Below are 19,946 nucleotides of genomic sequence, written 5' to 3'. Positions count from 1 at the left end.
GGATATGTGTACTTAATGAAGTACAAATCCGAGGCTTCTGAGAAATTCAGAGAGTATAAGAATGAGGTGGAGAACCAGACTGGAAAGAGTATCAAAACTCTTCGATCAGATCGAGGAGGTGAGTACTTAAGTACAGAGTTTACTCAGTTCCTCAAGGACCATGGGATATTATCCCAATGGACACCTCCTTATACACCTCAGCTCAATGGTATCTTTGGAAGGAGGAATCGTACGCTGTTAGATATGGTACAGTCCATGATGAGTTTCGCTGACCTACCTATCTTATTCTAGGGATATGCCCTAGAGACCGTAGCTTACCTTCTGAATAGAGTTCCAACTAAGTCGATAGTGTCTACATCATATAAGATATGGAAAGGGAAGAAGTCTGATTTTAAGGTTGTTAAGATTTGGGGCTGCCCTGCCCACGTTAAAAGACACAACCCCGATAAGTTAGAATCAAGGACAGAGCGATGCAAATTTGTGGGATACCCCAAGGAAACTTGTGGGTATCATTTCTATCATCTCGAGGACCAAAAGGTCTTTGTAGCTAAGAGAGCAGTGTTCCTTGAGAAGGAACACATTCTTGGCGGAGATAGTGGGAGAATGATAGAGTTGAGCGAGGTTGGAGAACCAAGCTCAAGCACCACTCTACAGCCCGAGTCTATTCAGGTACCTAATACATAAGTTTCAACTTTACGTAGGTCTAATAGAGTATCCCATCCTCCTGAGAGATATGTGGGATATTTTAGAGGAGAGGATGTTGAGGATATTGATCCTCAGACATATGAGGAGGCTATTATGAGTATAGACTCTATGTACTCTAGATGGATTCTATGTACTCTAACAAGGTTTGGAACCTAGTTGATGCGCCCGAAGTATTGTACCCATCGGTTGCAAGTGGATCTTTAAGAAAAAGATCGGAGTAGATGAAAAGGTAGAGACCTATAAAGCAAGGCTAGTGGCTAAGGGGTATCGTCAAAGGCAAGGTGTTGACTACGACGAAACCTTCTCACCCGTAGCAATGCTAAATTCCATCAGAATTCTATTGGCTATTTCACCACACTATGATTTTGAGATCTGGCAGATGGATGTGAAAACCACATTTCTCAATGGGAACCTCAAGGAGGAGGTGTATATGATGCAACCTGAGGGTTTTGTGTCCAAGAACCGCCCAGATAAAGTGTGTAGGTTACTTAGATCCATTTATGGACTAAAGCAAGCTTCCCGAAGTTGGTACATAAAATTTGATGAGGCAATCAGATCTTATAACTTTGTTAAGAACGAAGATGTGCCTTATGTGTACAGGAAGGTAAGTGAGAGTGCTATCACCTTTTTGGTGTTATATGTGGATGACATCCTGATCATTGGGAATGATGTAGGAATGCTATAGACAGTAAAGACTTGGTTATCTAGACACTTCTCCATGAAGGACTTAGGGGAAGCATCCTATATCTTAGGGATTAGAATCTATAGAGATAGATCCAAGAGGATGCTTGGCTTGTCCCAGTCCAGGTACATAGAAACCATTGTCAAAAGGTTTGGCATGAAAAATTCCAAGAGAGGTCTCATACCGATGAGACATGGGATATCACTTTCTACGAGTATGTCCCCAAAGACTCCAGAAGAAAGGGCGAGCATGGATATGATACCTTATGCCTCAGCAATAGGGTCTATCATGTATGACATGCTATGTACTAGGCCTGATATAGCGCATGCTCTAAGTGTCATGAGCAGGTATCAAGCGGATCCAGGCTTGGAGCACTAGAAAGCAGTAAAGTGTATCCTTAAGTACTTGAGAAGGACTAAGGATCTTTTACTAGTATATGGAGGTAATAGCCTTAAGGTTGAAGGCTACACAGACTCAAGTTTTCAGTCTAATGTCGATGATAACAAGTCGAATTCAGGGTATGTGTACACCTTGAATGGAGGAGCAGTGTGCTGAAAGAGTTCCAAGTAAGATACTTTTGCTGACTCGACCACAGAGGCAGAGTACATTACTGCATCAGATGCAGTAAAGAAGGGAGTCTGGGTGAAGAAGTTTATCACAGATTTGGGAGTCATGCCGAGTAGCGAGGAGCCGATCTCCTTATATTGCGACAACAACGAGGCGATTGCTTAAGTGAAGGAACCCAGGTCTCATCAGAAATCTAAGTATGTTTTGAGGAGGTTCCACCTTATCAGAGAGATCATAACCCGAGGAGATGTAGCAGTGGAAAGAGTTCCATCCAAAGATAACATTGTAGATCCACTGACAAAGTCGTTGTCTCAGATTGTCTTTGAGCGTCACAGGGGTCTGATGGGGATCAGACACATAGGTGATTGGCTTTAGGTCAAGTGGAAGATTGCTAGTCATAGGTGCCCAGCAAGCTAATCACGTGAGAGATGGCACATGTGACTTGATACAGAATCTTTTTGCTTGTTATATTTTGACATATATCACTTTATTGCATATATACATATATATATTGTGATGTCCTTGGACTTGTGCAATGGGAATCGAATCGTGATGAGATCACGATAATGAGATCGATTAACCTTTAAACACAGATCCTAAATAATCCCGATTACAGGTTACTCGAGAGGGACATCGTGATAACCGGACAGACTGGTGATGTATACCCGTCCATATGATGGATGCAGCTGGTCTCATAGTTGCTCGTGTAGGGACACTAGGGATACAGTATAGGTGCTCATTGGAGAATGAGTTCACTGATTGATCCACTTACGGAATGCTGGATGGTTAATGATGCCTTATTGTCACACAGCGATTCCGTAGTCCTAGTGGTGTATTTGGTCCTTAGACTTGAGACAACAAGGATGTCTTGTATGAGTGCTCCACTCTTTGATACCAGACTTATAGGTTTGGCTGTCCTAGATCTAGTACAGCTAGTCATTAGGAGTAGTAGTCGACCTTACGAGGGCTATTGAGTGTCGATAGAGGATCATCCACTCTCAACCTCATGAGAGGAATATCCCATGTATTCTTACTCAGACAAATCACTAGCTAGGGTCATTTGGGTTGAGAGAAAAAGTGTTCTCTAGGAGAATTCGATTAGAGCGAGACTCGAGTAGAAACTGTATGAGTCTGATAGCACCATGCTCGATATATGGTCTCTGGGATATTAGATGGATGAGGGACTATAGGTACGCAATAACTGAGGACTGACAGGTCCAATGGATTGGATTCCCCTGTATCGTCTAGGGACTACGACGTAGTGGTCTAGTACGTCTGTAGTCGATGAGTCGAGTGAATTATTACAGAGATAAAAATTCACTGAGTTACAAGGAATTCTGACAGGTATGACTCACGGCCAACTCGATATTGGGCCTAGAGGGTCACACACATATGGTAGACATTGTGATGAGTAGAGGTTCGGATATGAGATATCCGACGGAGCCCTTGTCTTATTGGATATCCAATAAGCCCCTGAATTATTGGATCCCATGGACGAGATCCAATAAGAGCCCATGAGAGATTTTTGGATAGAGATCCACTAATATAAAAGGCTTGGGTTATTGGATGCAGATCCAATACCCACTAGGGGAGGATCCATTAAGGTTTGATAGGGGACCTCTATAAATAGGAGGGATTCAGAGCCTCATAGGCTAGAGCCTTTGCTTGTCTCTCCTATTCTCCTTCCCCTCTCCACCTTAGAGCATGCTTGGAGTTTTGGGGAGCGTCGTCGCAGCCCTACTATGTGGATCACCGCTAGAGAGGAGGACGCTTAACCTCCTTCACCCTCTCCTAAAGATCTATAAGGAAACAGGGATATATGATCTCCCTAGGTAACATAATCTACCCTATAAGCAGTTTTTCAGTTTCGCGGATTTTGCGCACCAATCTTCGCACGACGACGAACATCTCTTTGGGAATCGGGGATTTTTGTTTTCTTATTCTTCCGCTGCGTATGTGATGTCGCCCCAAAGATTTCCCAACACTACAGTGGCAGCCGTAAGGGCGGCGATCGCAAGAAGGTAGCACAGCGCCAACGCACTAGTAGGATGTGCGCTTGCAGCAATCGGCCAGCGGGGGGCCGACAGCCCATGGGTGCGCCCGCGGGCATAGGGCCCGTGGGTGACCTGCTCATAGGGGTGAGCTGTGTGCGGGGGGCCTGCTTGCAAGGGCGGCACCTGCATGTGACATAGTACCCGTAAGCGCGACGCCCGCAAGTGCGACACTTGCGGGCACTGCACCCATGTGTTATGGACATAACTGGTTTTGCCTAAGTCGTGCGGTACCCTTGCATGTCCGTCCGCAAAGGTCAGCCTCCCCAAAGCCTCCCATGGTCCCTTAGGACCCACAAAAGAGAAGACAGGTTAGAAAAACTCCTCACTCGGGATCCACAAGCAAACATTTTCGAAAACACTTCATAGACAATGCAAATTACAAACAAACTTTGCAAGCTCTGAACAGTTGCACAACAATGGTTCAAAATGGTCCACTACAGATCGAAAATCTCTCATAAATGTCCACATGATACAACCTTTATTTACAAGCCTAAAGCGGCCACCAAACCCAACTAAAATGAGACTATTAAGCCTTCGACCGTCCCTTTACATGCCGTGTAAAGCATGAACATACCAAAAGACATGGTCATACATAAGAATTACATCAAACATCCTGTTTAGAAGTTTGTTTGTGACATTCTCCCCCACTTATTCTTTCGACGTCCTCGTCGAAGCCTTTACCAACACTACAACTCCTCGCCTTTGCTGCGTCTTCAATCTTCTGCTCTAGCTGCAATGTGCCTCTTAGCACCCAACTGCTCTCTGCTGCTGTTTTGGAGTAGTCAAACCTTTGATCCACCATGCTGCTTCAACTCGCCAATGACTCTAACTCTAATGTAGGGTTGGTTGAGTTGTGTTGATCCCTGTTGGTTCCTGTGGATCCTCCAGATGAAGGAAAAGACCATCCTTCCTATGCGCCAGTCTCTCAAATACCACATGCTACTTGAACTGGGTGGATCCTTGTTAGAGTTTTAACAAGCATCGCCTCGCAAACTTTCGAAGTATTGAGTCATTCCTCTACAAAATGTCCATCGACTCTTCTTTCATTTAGTTGTCACTTCCAAGTAGATTCACTTCCACTTTTGATTAGCATTCTATTGGGAAATGAAGCGAATAGTCTACTCTCAATAGCACTGATCACCATTAGTGAGTATTTGACAACTATTGTCTTCTATTATCTTCAAAGGGTCTTTGAACTTGTGCAGAGCTCCTCTGCTAGATAGATAAGAGAATTGGGGTACTCGGTTTCGCCAATTCTCTTAAGAGTTAAGAAGGCAATGGTTACTTGACTTCGCCCGCCTCCTCGAGGTTGTAATCCATGCATCGAACTAGTTACTAGCCTTTGCCTACTCTTTGCTCACACTTCTGAAGCACTTGAAGTGTTTGCACTCCTTGTGTTGAGTTAGCTAATATGATTCACCTTCTTAATGCCATCGAACTTCTGGAATACAGGAAGTTTTCACTCCAACTTAGAGTAAGTCTTTAATAGTTTTGGTCGCCTCTAAGATTGTATCGTCTTCTCCATCAACCTAGCCGCCTACTCCACTGAGTAGCAAAGGTATAGCACCGTGTACTGCCTACTTCATTCCTTGGTCATGCACTCTTGCATGACCCGAAGTCCTTCACTTTCGGTTATCTTGATGAGAAGCTCGTTGACACCGGTCTTACGAAGTTCTTTAGCCTCTGTCCTTCAGCCTTATCTCGGTACTTGGAGTTTGCCTTTGTATGCTCCACCTCCTCGGCCCCTTTCATGACCAAGCGCTCTCCCTCCATGAGAGCAAGGGATCAATGACTTTCACGAAAGTCCCGCCTTTGTGGTACCATGGTGCTACCATGCCTATGGCCCTACTATCCGTTGCCTCACATCTGCATCCCTTTTTTTCATGATCAATAGATATATCTCTGTGGCACTCCTCTGAGTCCACCTCCATTCTAACTGATGCTTGATTTTGGATAGCTAAGTCCCTCTGGACTCATCGTCGCTTCCTCGCCCCTTTCGACTACGTACTTTAACACCTCTGTGTTCTCTAAGCAGCTCCCTTTGGTCAATGGAAAGACAGATTGCAATAGGATTTGCACCGATTATGTTCTCCTTAGCTTTCTTGGTAGTAACATTCTCTTACTCAACCTTGTCCTCTGACTTGTCGGGCTCCCTTAAGCGAATATGGGCTCTGGAGCAATCCAACTCTCTAACTGCTTCGATTATATCTCTGCATAGTCAAGTCCCTCCCATGGGACTCACTAGTACTTGCATTTGAACTTTTCCCTTGGTGGAACATAGCCCCCAAATGCTGATGACCAAGGTTTTCATCCGATATAAAATTTGATGCATGCACGAAAGATCCGCCTCTGCGGTACCATGACCTTCACTCCTTGAATATATAGCCCTTCTTGCCGTTATGTTGTTCACCAAAGTGGAGCTTCCTATAGCTTCTAATCATACCTCCATATGATCTAGTCCCTCATGGGACTATGTCGTGTGTATCGCATTACCATGAACTGTTCCACCATGATCCGCTACACCATGTTACCTCTTGGTGACATCTCTATTGCATTCTGATCCTTGTGGGATGAACTCGAATTGTGATCCCTCAATGTGTGGCCTTTGCCAATACATCGCAATGTCTCTTCCACCTTCAATTTTGTTCACTCTTTTGGTAATCGACCTTCATCCACCCGCTCTTGGGTCACACCTAGAGGAAGCACCGCTTTAGGACAGTCTGTCGCCTAGTAGCTCCCAAAGTCCACTGACTTTGCTAAAATTAGTATACCATTGTTTGGATCCTGGGCCTCTGCCCCTACCAGCATAATCTTTGCTGCGCATCGCTTCCTGCCTAGCAACTTGACTGACAATACTATGGCATATTCTTCAAGAGTACCCACCTCCATATCCTCTTGTCCCGTGCCAAGGCCTTCTGAACCCAACTTCGCCTCCGTAAGTTGAGTCACCTTAGTTCCTCCATCAAATGCTTCTCCGAGATAAGGTGCATGTGCCCAGAAGCTCCATTCGTCTTTGGTACCATGCAAGATGAGTCCACTCCGTCAGAATGAAGGACCCATAGAACAACATGATCCTACTCTTGCCTCTGCAAGAGTTCATATCCTTGATCTTTGTCCAAGGAAAGCACTGTGCCTCTACTCCATGCTCTATAGAACCATCTTCTATGTTGGCTCTCTTCATGCGGCTTGGGTACTTCGCCAAGTAACACCCAAGTTGCTCCGCTCCTCATTTTTGCATTGAGTTGATGGTGGCCCTTGCGCCCACCATTCCATGGATCAGCCCTCCCTCGAGTCCAATCTACATATCGACTTCAAGTGTGCCTTCATTTGTGTTGCTTTGGGTCGCTCCCCCACTTGATCTCGCAATGCATCCACCAATGCATTCTCTCAAGCGAGATCGTGTGATAACTCCTCACCGCTTGCTAAGTCCATTGAGCTTCGTAGAGTTGTTATTTGTTGAGGTACTCCTCCTTAATATGTGTAGTCTATTGCACATGATTCTTCCTCTGGAAAAACCGCGATCTATCCCTCTTAGATAACTGTCCTATTGGAGCAACATCTCTCTTCGTTTCAGAGACCACCATCCCCTTGGACTACTTCGATTCTCTAAATAAACTGTGCATTATTCTGCCTCTTGTAAACGTACTTATTAGATTGTAACTCCACGTTAATACAGCCACCACTGCACCACTCAGGGCCTAGCAACATGCTGAACTCGCTACACACTTCAACCTCCTATGGACGTATCCTTCACATGCCGAAGAGAAAGTTTTAATGCTCTATGGCACTGAGTTTCGGTCACCTTGGGATGGCCATAAACATTCCATCGTCCGCGTACAAGCCCATGCATGAGTATCAAATTCTTTGAGTTAGCAATTCGCCTCACCTCTGTCAGCTTTGCATAACTCTTTTGGTCACTAAGTAACTCATTCCACCTTGCATGATCTCATCCTTTACCAAGCGCCTCGCTTGCCTTGAGTACCATCAAGTATAGTTGTCAACGTTGAGTCGTAGCTCAAACTCAGCCATCCTAACCTTTGTGCGCTCTGCATTCTTCCAAGCTTGCTTGTTCTCGTGGTGTCTTTTGTGTGAAGGGTTGGCTATTCCTTTGAATGTCAATCTTAGATGCATGCTCCTCCGAGCGACTCCTTTTCCCTACATCTCTATGCCCATTTTCCCCAAACGGTTGTGCATATGTTGATTGCCCTCAACCTAGTCCCGCTAGATCCCCCACGTTTGCATGCCAAGTGTTTCAATGAGTGCTTATCCCGCACTAATACCATCTATTATGGACTTAGCTGGTTTTGCCTAAGTCGTGCGGCACCCTTGTGTGTCTGTCCAGAAAGGTCAGCCTCCCCAAAGCCTCCCATGGTCTCTTAGGACCCATAAAAGAGAAGACGGGTTAGAGAAAACGCCTCACTTGGGATCCACAAGCAAACATTTCCAAAAACACTTCATAGACAATGCAAATTACAAACAAACTTTACAAGCTCTGAACAGTTGCACAACAAAGGGTCAAAATGGTCCACTATAGATTAAAAAGCTCTCACAAGTGTCCACATGATACAACCTTTATTTACAAGCCTAAAGTGGCCACCAAACCCAACTAAAATGGGACTATTAAGCCTTCGGCTGTCCCTTTACATGCTGTGCAAAGCATGAACATACCAAAAGACACGGACATACATAAGCATTATATCAAACATCCTATTTAGAAATTTGTCCATGACACATGGGCACAACACCCGCAGGGGCACTGCACTTGTGGGCATAGCACAAGTGGGGGCATTGCACCCGTGGTCACAGTGCCCACGGGGGCACTGCAACTGTGGGCACGACGCCTGCGGGGGCACCCACCTGCAGGGGCAGCACCTGCGGGCGGCACAGCGCTCACAAAAAGGGGGCAACCCCTCCCCCCCCCGGCCTTCTGAACCCAACTTCGCCTCCGTAAGTTGAGTCACCTTAGTTCCTCCATCAAATGCTTCTCCGAGATAAGGTGCATGTGCCCAGAAGCTCCCTTCGTCTTTGGCACCATGCAAGATGAGTCCACTGCGTCAAAATGAAGGACCCATGGAACAACATGATCCTGCTCTTGCCTCTGCAAGAGTTCATGTCCTTGACCATTGTCCAAGGAAAGCACTGTGCCTCTGCTCCATGTTCTATAGAACCATCTTCTATGCTGGCTCCCTTCATGCAGCTTGGGTACTTCGCCAAGTAACACCCAAGTTGCTCCGCCCCTCGTTTTTGCATTGAGTTGATGGTGGCCCTTGCGACCACCATTCCATGGATCAGCCCTCCCTTGAGTCCGATCTCCATATCGACTCTAAGTGTGCCTTCATTTGTGTTGCTTTGGGTCGCCCCCCCACTTGATCTCGTAATGCATCCACCAATGCATTCTCTCAAGCGAGATCGTGTGATAACTCCTTGCTGCTTGCTCAGTCCATTGAGCTTCGTGGAGTTGTTATTTGTTGAGGTACTCCTCCTTAACATGTGTAGTCTATTGCACATGATTCTCCCTATAGAAAAATCGGGATCTATCCCTCCTAGATAACTGTCCTATTGGAACAACATCTATCTTCGTTTCGGAGACCACCATCCCCTTGGACTACTCCGATTCACTGAACAAACTGCGCATTATTCTGCCTCCTATAAATGCACTTGCTAGATTGTAACTCCACGTCAATACAACCACTACTGCACCACTCTGGGCCTAGCAATATGCTGAACTCGCTGCACACTTCAGCCTCCTATGGACGTATCCTTCACATGCCAAAGAGAAAGTTTCAATGCTCTATGACACCGAGTTTCGGTCACCTTGGGATAGCCATGAACATTCCATCGTCCGCTTACAAGCCCATGCATGAGTATCAAATTCTTCGAGTTAGCAATTCCCCTCACCTCTGTCAGCTTTGCACAACTCTTTTGGTCACTAAAAATACCCCTAAAAAATTAAAAAATTCCCTACATGTCCCTAATTTCAAAAAAATTAATTAATTAAAAATTTAATTGATTATTCTTTTTTATTATCTAATAGTCCTACATGATGATGATTTGTACATATGATGTATGATGTGGATGGATGATCATAAACCGTGTGATGTGTGTGTACTTGTGATTATTATTATTGGGGCCCACAAGTCTCTATTTTATTTCTCATTTATTGTCAGGCCTACGTGCTTATAATTAAGCTATAATCACACGATGAGGCATAGTAGGAGCATGGATATGATAGCGGGACCCTCGAGATGGACAATTGCGATGCATAGAGAAATGTCGAGATGCCGACGGAACCGATGAGGATAAGATGTACGATCAACATAGAGATGCACTACTGCACACCTAGATCTTAATGTGAGTGATTAGGCCCACTAGCTCGGGCCTAATCACATTAGGTTGTGGTTCATGATCATATAGTGTGATTGCTCATGTGATGTATAATTGTTTATACATATACTAGATATGTATATTTATTTGCATGCAATATAGATATAAATCATAAATACATGATAATTATACATAACAAAATTCAAGTCATAAACATCAAGAAGTCAAGTGATATATCATGGTTAATTTGAATAAATCTCTTCTTTAGTAAATACTAAAAAGAATCATAGGAGGACAATTAATAAAAAATCTTGATTCATAATAAATCTCAATTCATAAATATCAAGTGAAAGAATCAAGATTCATTTGGATGAATCTCTTCTATAGTGAAAGGAAAAATTTTGATTCATAGAAAACTTTCTAAGTTGCAATTAAAAGATCATGATTCATTTAGATAATTTTCCTTTTTAGTTAATGGCAAAAGGAAACATAAGAGATCAAATAAGAGATTTTGATTCACAAAAAAATCTCAAAGTACAAAAAATATTGAGAAATCAAGATCATTATTAGGATAAAAACTTCTTTATAATGAAAAGGAAACATAGGATAACTTGATTCATGCATAAGAAATCTCAAGTTATCAAGATCATGATTCATAAAAAATTTCAAGTATCAAGTGTAAGATTTGGATAAAACTCATTTAAATTCAAATCATCAAAATCACTTTCAAAAGATTCAAAATAACATAAATAGATTTTTCAATCTCTTATTAAAAACTCGATAGGATAGAGATTTTTTTTAAAAAAAAATATATTCCATTTTTATGTGTTTCAATTTATGTGATTTATTTCACACAAGCATGCATTTATCTTTTATACCAAATAAAAACATGCATCATCGTTTAAAACTGAAAAAGTAAATTTCGTCATAAAAATCATCGAGATCAATAAACCATAAATCATAAAAATCATCATTACTTCAAATCATCATGCATAATTAAATCATTAAATCATCAAGTATGATTTCATTAAACATAAAGCAATTTTAATCAAAATCATTTTATTTTGGTTAGTGAGCTTTGTGAAGTGTGTTGAATCTCTGGTCATAAACCTTGAGCATCCGCTATCAAACTTTTATTTTTGCTCCTAGCTTTTTATTATAGAGTTGTCTACAAGAAAGGTGGGTTTGCTATAGGTACCCATTTGACTTTGAGTCCCTCATGTTTAGATCTACCTATCTTATTTTTTGACATAAGGTCATTTATGGTTCATTTAGGAATCTAAACAAATTTATGTGAGTCATACTTTCTAAATGAACATCTATAGGCACAATATCTAAATTTACCATAAAAAAAATACATATATGAATTTCATGAGAAACATGTAATGTGGGTCCTTAAACGAAGATAGTTGGTTTTTATTGAGTGTCACTCACAAAGCCAATACCTTCCTTTCTATATACATGACTCTTATTGGCATGAATCATGTTTAAAGATTTACTACTAATTTTAAATTTATCTAATGTTTGTTGTAATAATAAAATTTTCTTTTTGCATGAATCTAATTCTTCACATTTAGTATAAGAGTTTAACATGCAATTATCATGCTCATTTTTTTATTTTTCAAATTCATTAGAAATAGAAGTATGATCATTTTTTAGTAATTTATAGATTTTACTAAATAATTTAAATTTATCATATAAATCATTGAATGCATCAAATAATTCATTGTAAGGTGAAGACATTTCGGTTGAGTCATTTACCTTGTTGTCAAGAGCCATTAAGGCATAGTTCGCTATCTTGCCTTTCTTGGTTTGCTCCTTATCTTCGAATGTACCTGATTCGTCCTAAGTCATCTTGAGTACTTTCTTTTTCTTTGACAGCTTCTTCATTTTAAGTCCATTTTTGTTCTCAGTTTCATATTTTATAAATTGTTTGAATTTTCTTATTAGGAGTTTAAGGTCATCATCACTTGAGCTTTCGCTCGAGTGGTCTTTTTTTGTTCTAAGTGTTAAATCATTCCTATTTTTTGGAAGGTTGTTTTCATGTTCGTCATATGCATACATATCATTTTATAGGTCATTAAAGACTCGATAAATTCTTCAAGCGAAAAATTGTTCAAGCCTTTTGATTCTTGTATTGCCATTATTTTTTAGCCCTAACTTTTAGAAACGATCTTAGAGTCTTGTTTACAAGTTCAAGATTAGAAAAATATTTGCAAGAGCTTTCAAACTATTGACAACATCCATAAAATGGGTGTATTTGTCAATAATAGTTTCGCTTGGCTTCATTCGAAATAATTCAAAATCATGTATCAAAAGATTTATCTTAGATTCTTTTACTCTGTTTTGCCTTCATGATTTGCTTCTAGTGTGTGCCAAATCTCATGTGTAGTTTTGCATAAAGAAATATGATTAAACTCATTTTTGTTCAAAGCACAAAATAAAGCGTTCATAGCTCTAGCATTTAAAGAAAATATCTTCTTCGCCAAATCATTTCATTCATTCATTGATTTGCAAAACTTTTGAAAACCACTTTCAATAATATTCTATAAATCGAAATCTATAGAAAGCAAGAAAACTCTCATTCGAGTTTTTCAATATGTGTAGTACATCCCATTGAACATAAGAGGATGAATGATAGAATGACCCTTTAGATTGTCGGTAAAAGTCATTCTCTTAGGTGTTAAACAAACTGAGAAATACTTGGCTCTGATACCAAGTGTTAGGACCGAAATCAGTATAAGAGGGGTGGATGGGGGTTGAATGAGTGCTTTCGTAAAATCATGTAGATTTGAAAACTCCGTTTAATGAAATCGTATCAGAAAGATGTTTTACTTAAAAACATACGAAAGCGTAGTGAGAGTAAAAAATCAGTTTGCAATGTAAATGAAAAGCATAAAGTAAATGTAAACTATATTTATAGTGGTTCGATCATCGTGACCTATGTCCACTCCTAATTCCTCTTTACTCGAGGCCACTAGCTTCCACTGCCAATCTTCTTTCAATAGGCAAAGATCAACTACCCTTACAACTTTTCTCCTTTTCACAAGCTCAGGAAAGAACCTATAGATCTCTCTTTTAGACCTCACTCCTCCCTTCGAAAACTTCTAACTCTAGGAGGAAGAGACTCTAAATCCTAAGAGAGCTTTCATTTTTTTTTTCAAGTATTCTTTCCCCCCTTTCTACTAAATTTTATGCTTTACTAAGAAGAAAATGGTGGGGTATTTATAGACCCAAATGACTTAAAAAATAGAGGCAAAAAAAGTCTCATCCCAGGTTTCTTAGTTCTTGGTGGTGCCACTACCTACAACACTAACAATGGAGGGTACCACTACCTAATCTAGCGGTACCACTACCTAATACAGTTTGGGAGAAAGTGTTTGGGTGGTACCATAGCTTGACACACGAACATTGGGCGGTAGCACTGCCCAGTTTGGTGGTACCATCGCTTGATAACTTGGAAAAGTGTGCTCTTTACTTTTCCATCTCATAGGTGATTCTACATAACCATGGGTCACTAAATGGGTCTTCCACTTGGCTTAAAACAGTCTAAACTTAGGCCTAAAGTGCTAGTCATAGGTGTCCTATAAGTTAATCACATGAGTGATGAAACGTATGACATAATACATTTTTTTTTATTATATTTGATATTTTATCACTTTATATTACTTGTTGCATATATATATATATATATATATATATATATATATATATATATATATATATATATATATATATATATATATATATATATATTATGATGTCCATGGATCTGTGCAATAGGAATCGGATCATGGTGATATCACAATAATGAGATCGATTCACCTTTAACCACATGCCCTATATAATCCTGGTCATAGGTTACTTGAGAGAGACATCGAGATAACCGGATAAACTGATTTGCTATATACCCGTCCATATGATGGAGGCAGTTGGTCTCATAGTTACTCATGTGGGGATACTAGGGCTATAGTATTGGTGCTCACTGGAGAATGAGTTCATTGATTGATCCGCTCACAGAATGTTGGATGGTTAATGATACCTTATTATCAGACAGTAATTTCGTTGTCCCAATAGTTTACTTGGTCCTTAGACTTGAGATACCAAAGATGTCATGTATGAGTACTGCATTCTTTAATATCGGACTTATAGGTCTGGAAGTTTCAGATCTAGTATAGCCGGTCATCGAGAGTGACAACCAACCTTACGAGGACTATTGAGTGTCGATAGAGAATCATCCACTCTCGGTGTCATGAGAGGAATATCCTATCCATTCTTACTCATACAAATCACTAACCAGGGCCATTCAAATTGAGAGAGAAAGAGTTCTCCGAGAGAATACGATCAAAGCGAGACTCGAGTAGAAACTATATGGGCCTGACAATACTATGTTAATTATATAGTCTTTGGGGTATTAGATGGATATGGGACTATAGATACATAGTAACTGAGGACAGATAGGTCTAAAGGATTGGATTCCCTTATATTGTCTGAGGCTACGGTGTTGTGGCCTAGTATGTCTACAGTTCATGAGTCGAGTGAATTATTATGAAGATAATAATTCACTAAGTCATAAGTAGTTTTGATAGGTATGACTCATAGCCAGCTCGATGTTGAGCCTAAAGGGTTATACATATATGGTAGGCATTACGACGAGTAGAGGTTCAAATATGAGATATCTGTTGGAGCCTCTATCTTATTGAATATCCAATAAGCCCCTGAATTATTGGATCCTATGAATGAGATCTAGTAAGAGCCAATGAGAGATTATTGGATAGAGATCCACTAATCTAAGATGTTTGGGTAGTTGGATGTTTTGAATCTCGTATTTTGATGATGAAACCACTTGGTATATGTTTATGATTTAATCTGCGTTTTGAGTGATGCTGGATGCTTCGATCAGGATGAGACAATTAAAGCAGGAAAAATCATGTTGTACTGGAGGAACATGTTAGAAGATTGGACGTCGGGCCAATGGATCGGTTGACGTATCGACAGAAGGCTTCGGGTCATGGACTCGGGCATCGGGCCAAGAAGAGCGAGTATTGTGCCAAGGATATCGGAGTTGCGGAGTCAACTAGCCGATTGGGCAATAGGCCGCAGGAGAGGACGATGCGCCGAATAATTGAATGAAGCGTTAAGGGACTAATGACATGCCGGACAACTTGGTTAATTACTTAGGATTAATTGTCTCGATCGAAGTTTTGTTTTACATGTGCATGATTAACTACGATAGAAGTAAGACATGCAGTAGGAGTTGCGCCGGAGTCAAGACTATGATCACATTGGGAATTCGAGAGTTCAACGGAAGTCCGGACAGTCGTCAGAGGTTCTACGGGAACAAATCCGAGAAATCTAGGAGCTTGCCAAAGAAGCTCATCGAAACTCCCAAGTGGATCGTCGCAAGTTGGATGTTCGCCGGAGCATCGCCGAAGGTTCGTCGGATGTTCGCCGGAAGTTCGTCGGAAGCTCGTCGGAAGAAGTGATTGATGCACTGGAGCAAGTTGCAGTAAATGTCTTAAGAAATATCATAGTTAGCATATAGATTAAGTTAGGAATGGGAGGCGATCCCATTAACTTAATCTGTGGGCAATTGGGCCCTCGATAGACCCAAATTGGGCCGAATGGATCAACCCATTCGGATCAAAATTCCTGCTAGGCAATGACACCGCCCAGGAGATAGTCTCCTAGGAAAGCTAGGCGATGCAATTGCCCCAGTCAGGCGGTGGCATTGCCTGGGCTCAGTCTCCGAGCGAGACTGGGCGGTGCAACCGCCCCTGTCAGGCGGTGGCATCGCTTGGGCTCAATCTCTGAGCGAGACTAGGTGGTGCAACCGCCCCAATTAGGCAGTGGCACCGCCTGGGCTCAGTCTCCGAGCAAGACTAGGTGGTGCAACCGCCCCTATCAAGCGGTGGCATCACCTAGAGGCTCAGTCTCCGAGCTACCAAGCGGTTGTACCGCCCTAGTCAGGAGGTAGTACTGCCAGGACCTCGGAAATCCGGGAAATGACATTTTTGAGCTCCAAATTTAAACCAATTTGGAGCGTATAAATACCCCTCCCATCCCTGGGTAAAACACACAAGCATAGAGAGATTAAAAGAGAGAAAATGTTGCTGCAATCTCTAGAATTTCTCTCCTCTTGCTTAAGTGTTAGAATTCTGTTTAAGAGAGGAGAGTGAGTGCTTGTAAGGGTTGTCTCCTAAACCCAGTAAAAGGAGAAGAGGGGTGTAAGAAGGAGGTTGATCTTTGCCTAGGAAAGGAAGATCGTTAGTGAATGCCGGTGGCCTTGATGGAAGAGGAATCAGAGGAGTAGATGTAGGTCATGATTGACCGAACGACTATGAACTCTTGTCTTCTCTGGTTTGCATTTATTCTTGCTGCTTACATTACTGCAAACCTCCATATGTGCTTTACTTCCTCATTACTTTTGCTGCACTCATTTACGAACTCACTTTCAAGTTAAGTTTCTGAAAACAGTTTTACGTCGGAAACGTGATGACATGACATGTTATGCATAAGTTTATGATGACATATTGTTTAGATTTTTGAATCCAAGAGGTTCTATCAATATGGCATATTGATAGGGGGAGTTTGTTTAAACTCCGAGAGTTAAGGTTAACTCCGTCATCAAGTGGTTGTCATCATCAAAAAGGGGGTGATTGTTGAATCTCATATTTTGATGATGAAACCACTTGGTATATGTTTATGATTTAATCTGCATTTTGAGTGACGCAGGATGCTTCAATCAGGATGAGACAATTAAAGCAGGAAAAATCTTGTTGTGCCGAAGGAACATGTCAGAAGATTGGACGTCGGGCCTGTGGATCGGTCGACGTATCGATAGAAGGCTTCAGGCCAAAGACTCGGGCATCAGGTCTGTTGAATCTCGGATTTTGATGATGAAGTCAATTGTCATTTGTTATCTAATCTATATGTTGAGATAAGTGTGCAAGATTAACTACGATGAAAGTAAAACATGCAGCAGGAGTTGCGCCGGAGTCAAGACAATGATCACGTTGGGAGTTCAAGAGTTCGACGGAAGTTCAGACAGTCGTCGGAGGTTCTGCGGGAACAAATCCGAGAAGTCCATAAGCTAGCCAAAGAAGCTCGTCGGAACTCGCCAAGTGAATCGTCGCAAGTCCAGGAGTTTGCCGGAAGTCCATAGGAGCATCACCGAGGGTTCATCGGATGATCGACGGAAGTTCGCCGGAAGCTCTCCGGAAGAAGCGATTGACGCACCGAAGCAAGTTGCAGTAAATGTCTTAGGAAAAATCATAGTTAGCACATTGATTAAGTTGGAAATGGGAGGTGATCCCATTAACTTAATCTTGGGTCAATTTGGCCCCTGAAAAACCCAAATTGGGCCGAATGGAACAACCCATTCGGACCCTGATTTCTGCCAGGCGGTTGAACCGCCCAAGGCAGGAGGTTGCACCGCCTAGGCTCAGTCTCCGAGCGAGACTGGGAGGTGCAACCGCCCTAGCCAGGCGGTGGCACCGCTTGGGGCTCGATCTCCGAGCGAGATTGGGCGGTGCAACCTCCCCTGACAGGAGGTAGCACTGCGTGAGCTCAATCTTCAAGCTCTGCCAGGCGGTGCAACCGCCTTAGTCAGGAGGTGCAACCGCTTGAGCTCGGTCTTCGAGCTCTGTCAGGAGGTGCAACCGCCCTTGACAGGAGGTAGCACCGCCTAGAGGCTCAGTCTTCGAGCTCTGCTAGGTGGTGCAACCGCTCCAGTCAGGAGGTGCAACCGCCTGATCCCAGAATTCCGGGAATTGACAGTTTTGAGCTCCAAATTTGAACTGGGTTGGGGCCTATAAATACCCCACCCATTCAACTCCAAATCTTGATCCTTTCTGTGATTCTTAGAGCTCAAAATTGTTGTAAAGGCCAAAAGTTCTTCTCCCTCTGTTCTTCCAAGTTCTGAGTTGTAAAGAGAGGAGAGAAAATTTCTGTAAGGTTGTCTCCTAAGCCCGTCAAAAGGAGTGAAACTGTAAAAGGGTGGTTGGCCTTCGCCTATTGAAGGAAGGCCTCCAGTTGACGTTGGTGACCTCGTCGGTGGAGGAAGCCAAAAGTGGATTAGGTCAAGATTGACCGAACCACTCTAAATCTCGGTTTGTATGTACTTTGAGCATATTATCTTTACTGTAAACCTCCTCTGAAGCTTACTGCTTTCTGCGTATATACGATCGGGTTTCAAGCCTTTCACTTTCCGAATCAGGATTTAGACGTAAATATGTTTTTTCGTACGATCATCATATTTCAGATTGCGTTTACGTTTTGAGCTCAACCATAACTGCAAACTGCCTTTATACTCTTGCTTAAACTGCATCTTGCTTATTCAAGTGATTTACGAATCAGCATTAAGACGTAAATCAGTTTCTTCGTACGAACGTCGTATTTCAGTTTGCGCCTATATTTTGGTTTTCATCATAGCTGCAAACCGCCTTCATAGATTGACTTTAACATCATCTTGCTTAGAATTGGCTTTCACACAGAAATCGTTTTTATCATTCGAACGCAGTTTCGTTTTAATCGCTGAAAGTTTTCCGCTGCACTAATTCACCCCCCCCCCCCCTCTTAGTGCTCTTGATCCTAACAATTGGTATCAGAGCGGGGTTAACTCTCTAACGGATTAAAACCCAAGAGAGATGGCATATGCCGGAAACCAAGAGGGCCATTCTATTACACGTCCACCCATGTTCAGTGGGACGGACTACACATATTGGAAGACCCGAATGAGGATATTTCTTATTTCTATGAATTTTGAACTTTGGAATCTTGTCGAAAATGGATTTTCGAAGTCTTCTCTTCCAATGATCGATTGGAATGAATTGGAGAAGAAGGCTTTCGCTCTTAATGTAAAGGCTATGAATGTCTTATTTTGTGCACTTGATAAAAATGAGTTTAACCGTGTTTCAACGTGTGAAACCGCATTTGATATTTGACACACACTCGAAGTGACTCACGAAAGCACAAGTAGAGTGAAAGAGTCAAAAATTAATCTTCTGTTACATTCTTTCGAACTTTTTCAGATGAAACCGAGTGAAACCATTGGCGACATGTTTACCCGTTTAACGGATGTCGTCAACGGTCTAAAAGGACTCGAAAAAAGTTTTTCAGATTTTGAGCTCGTAAATAAGATTCTAAGATCCCTTCCTAAGAGTTAGAATCCTAAAGTCACTGCTATTCAAGAGGCAAAAGATCTACGTAACTTCCCTCTTGAAGAACTAATCGGGTCATTAATGACCTACGAGATGACTTGTAAAGCTCATGAAGAGCAAGAAGACATCCTTCCAAAGAACAGGAAGGATATGACACTTAAAACTTCAGAAGGCCACTTGAGAGAAAACTCAAGTGATGAGGACTGTGATGATGACTTGGCACTTCTAACAAGAAAATTTAAAAAATTCTTTAAAAGAAACAAGTTTAAGAATGACGCAAAAAATAAACTTGAACCCAAGAAGGACCAAGTTATTAGCTATGAATGCAAAAAGCCGGGACACTACAAGAATGATTGTCCCCAAGTCAAAAAGAGAACATCAAAGAAGAAGGTGCTCAAAGCAACGTGGGATGACTCGAGCACGTCCGAAGAAGAGGAGTCAAACACCGAGCAA

This window comes from Musa acuminata, chromosome BXJ2-8 (genome assembly GCF_036884655.1).
Source record: "Musa acuminata AAA Group cultivar baxijiao chromosome BXJ2-8, Cavendish_Baxijiao_AAA, whole genome shotgun sequence".
NCBI lineage: Eukaryota > Viridiplantae > Streptophyta > Magnoliopsida > Zingiberales > Musaceae > Musa > Musa acuminata.
This window is presented reverse-complemented; position numbering follows the sequence as displayed.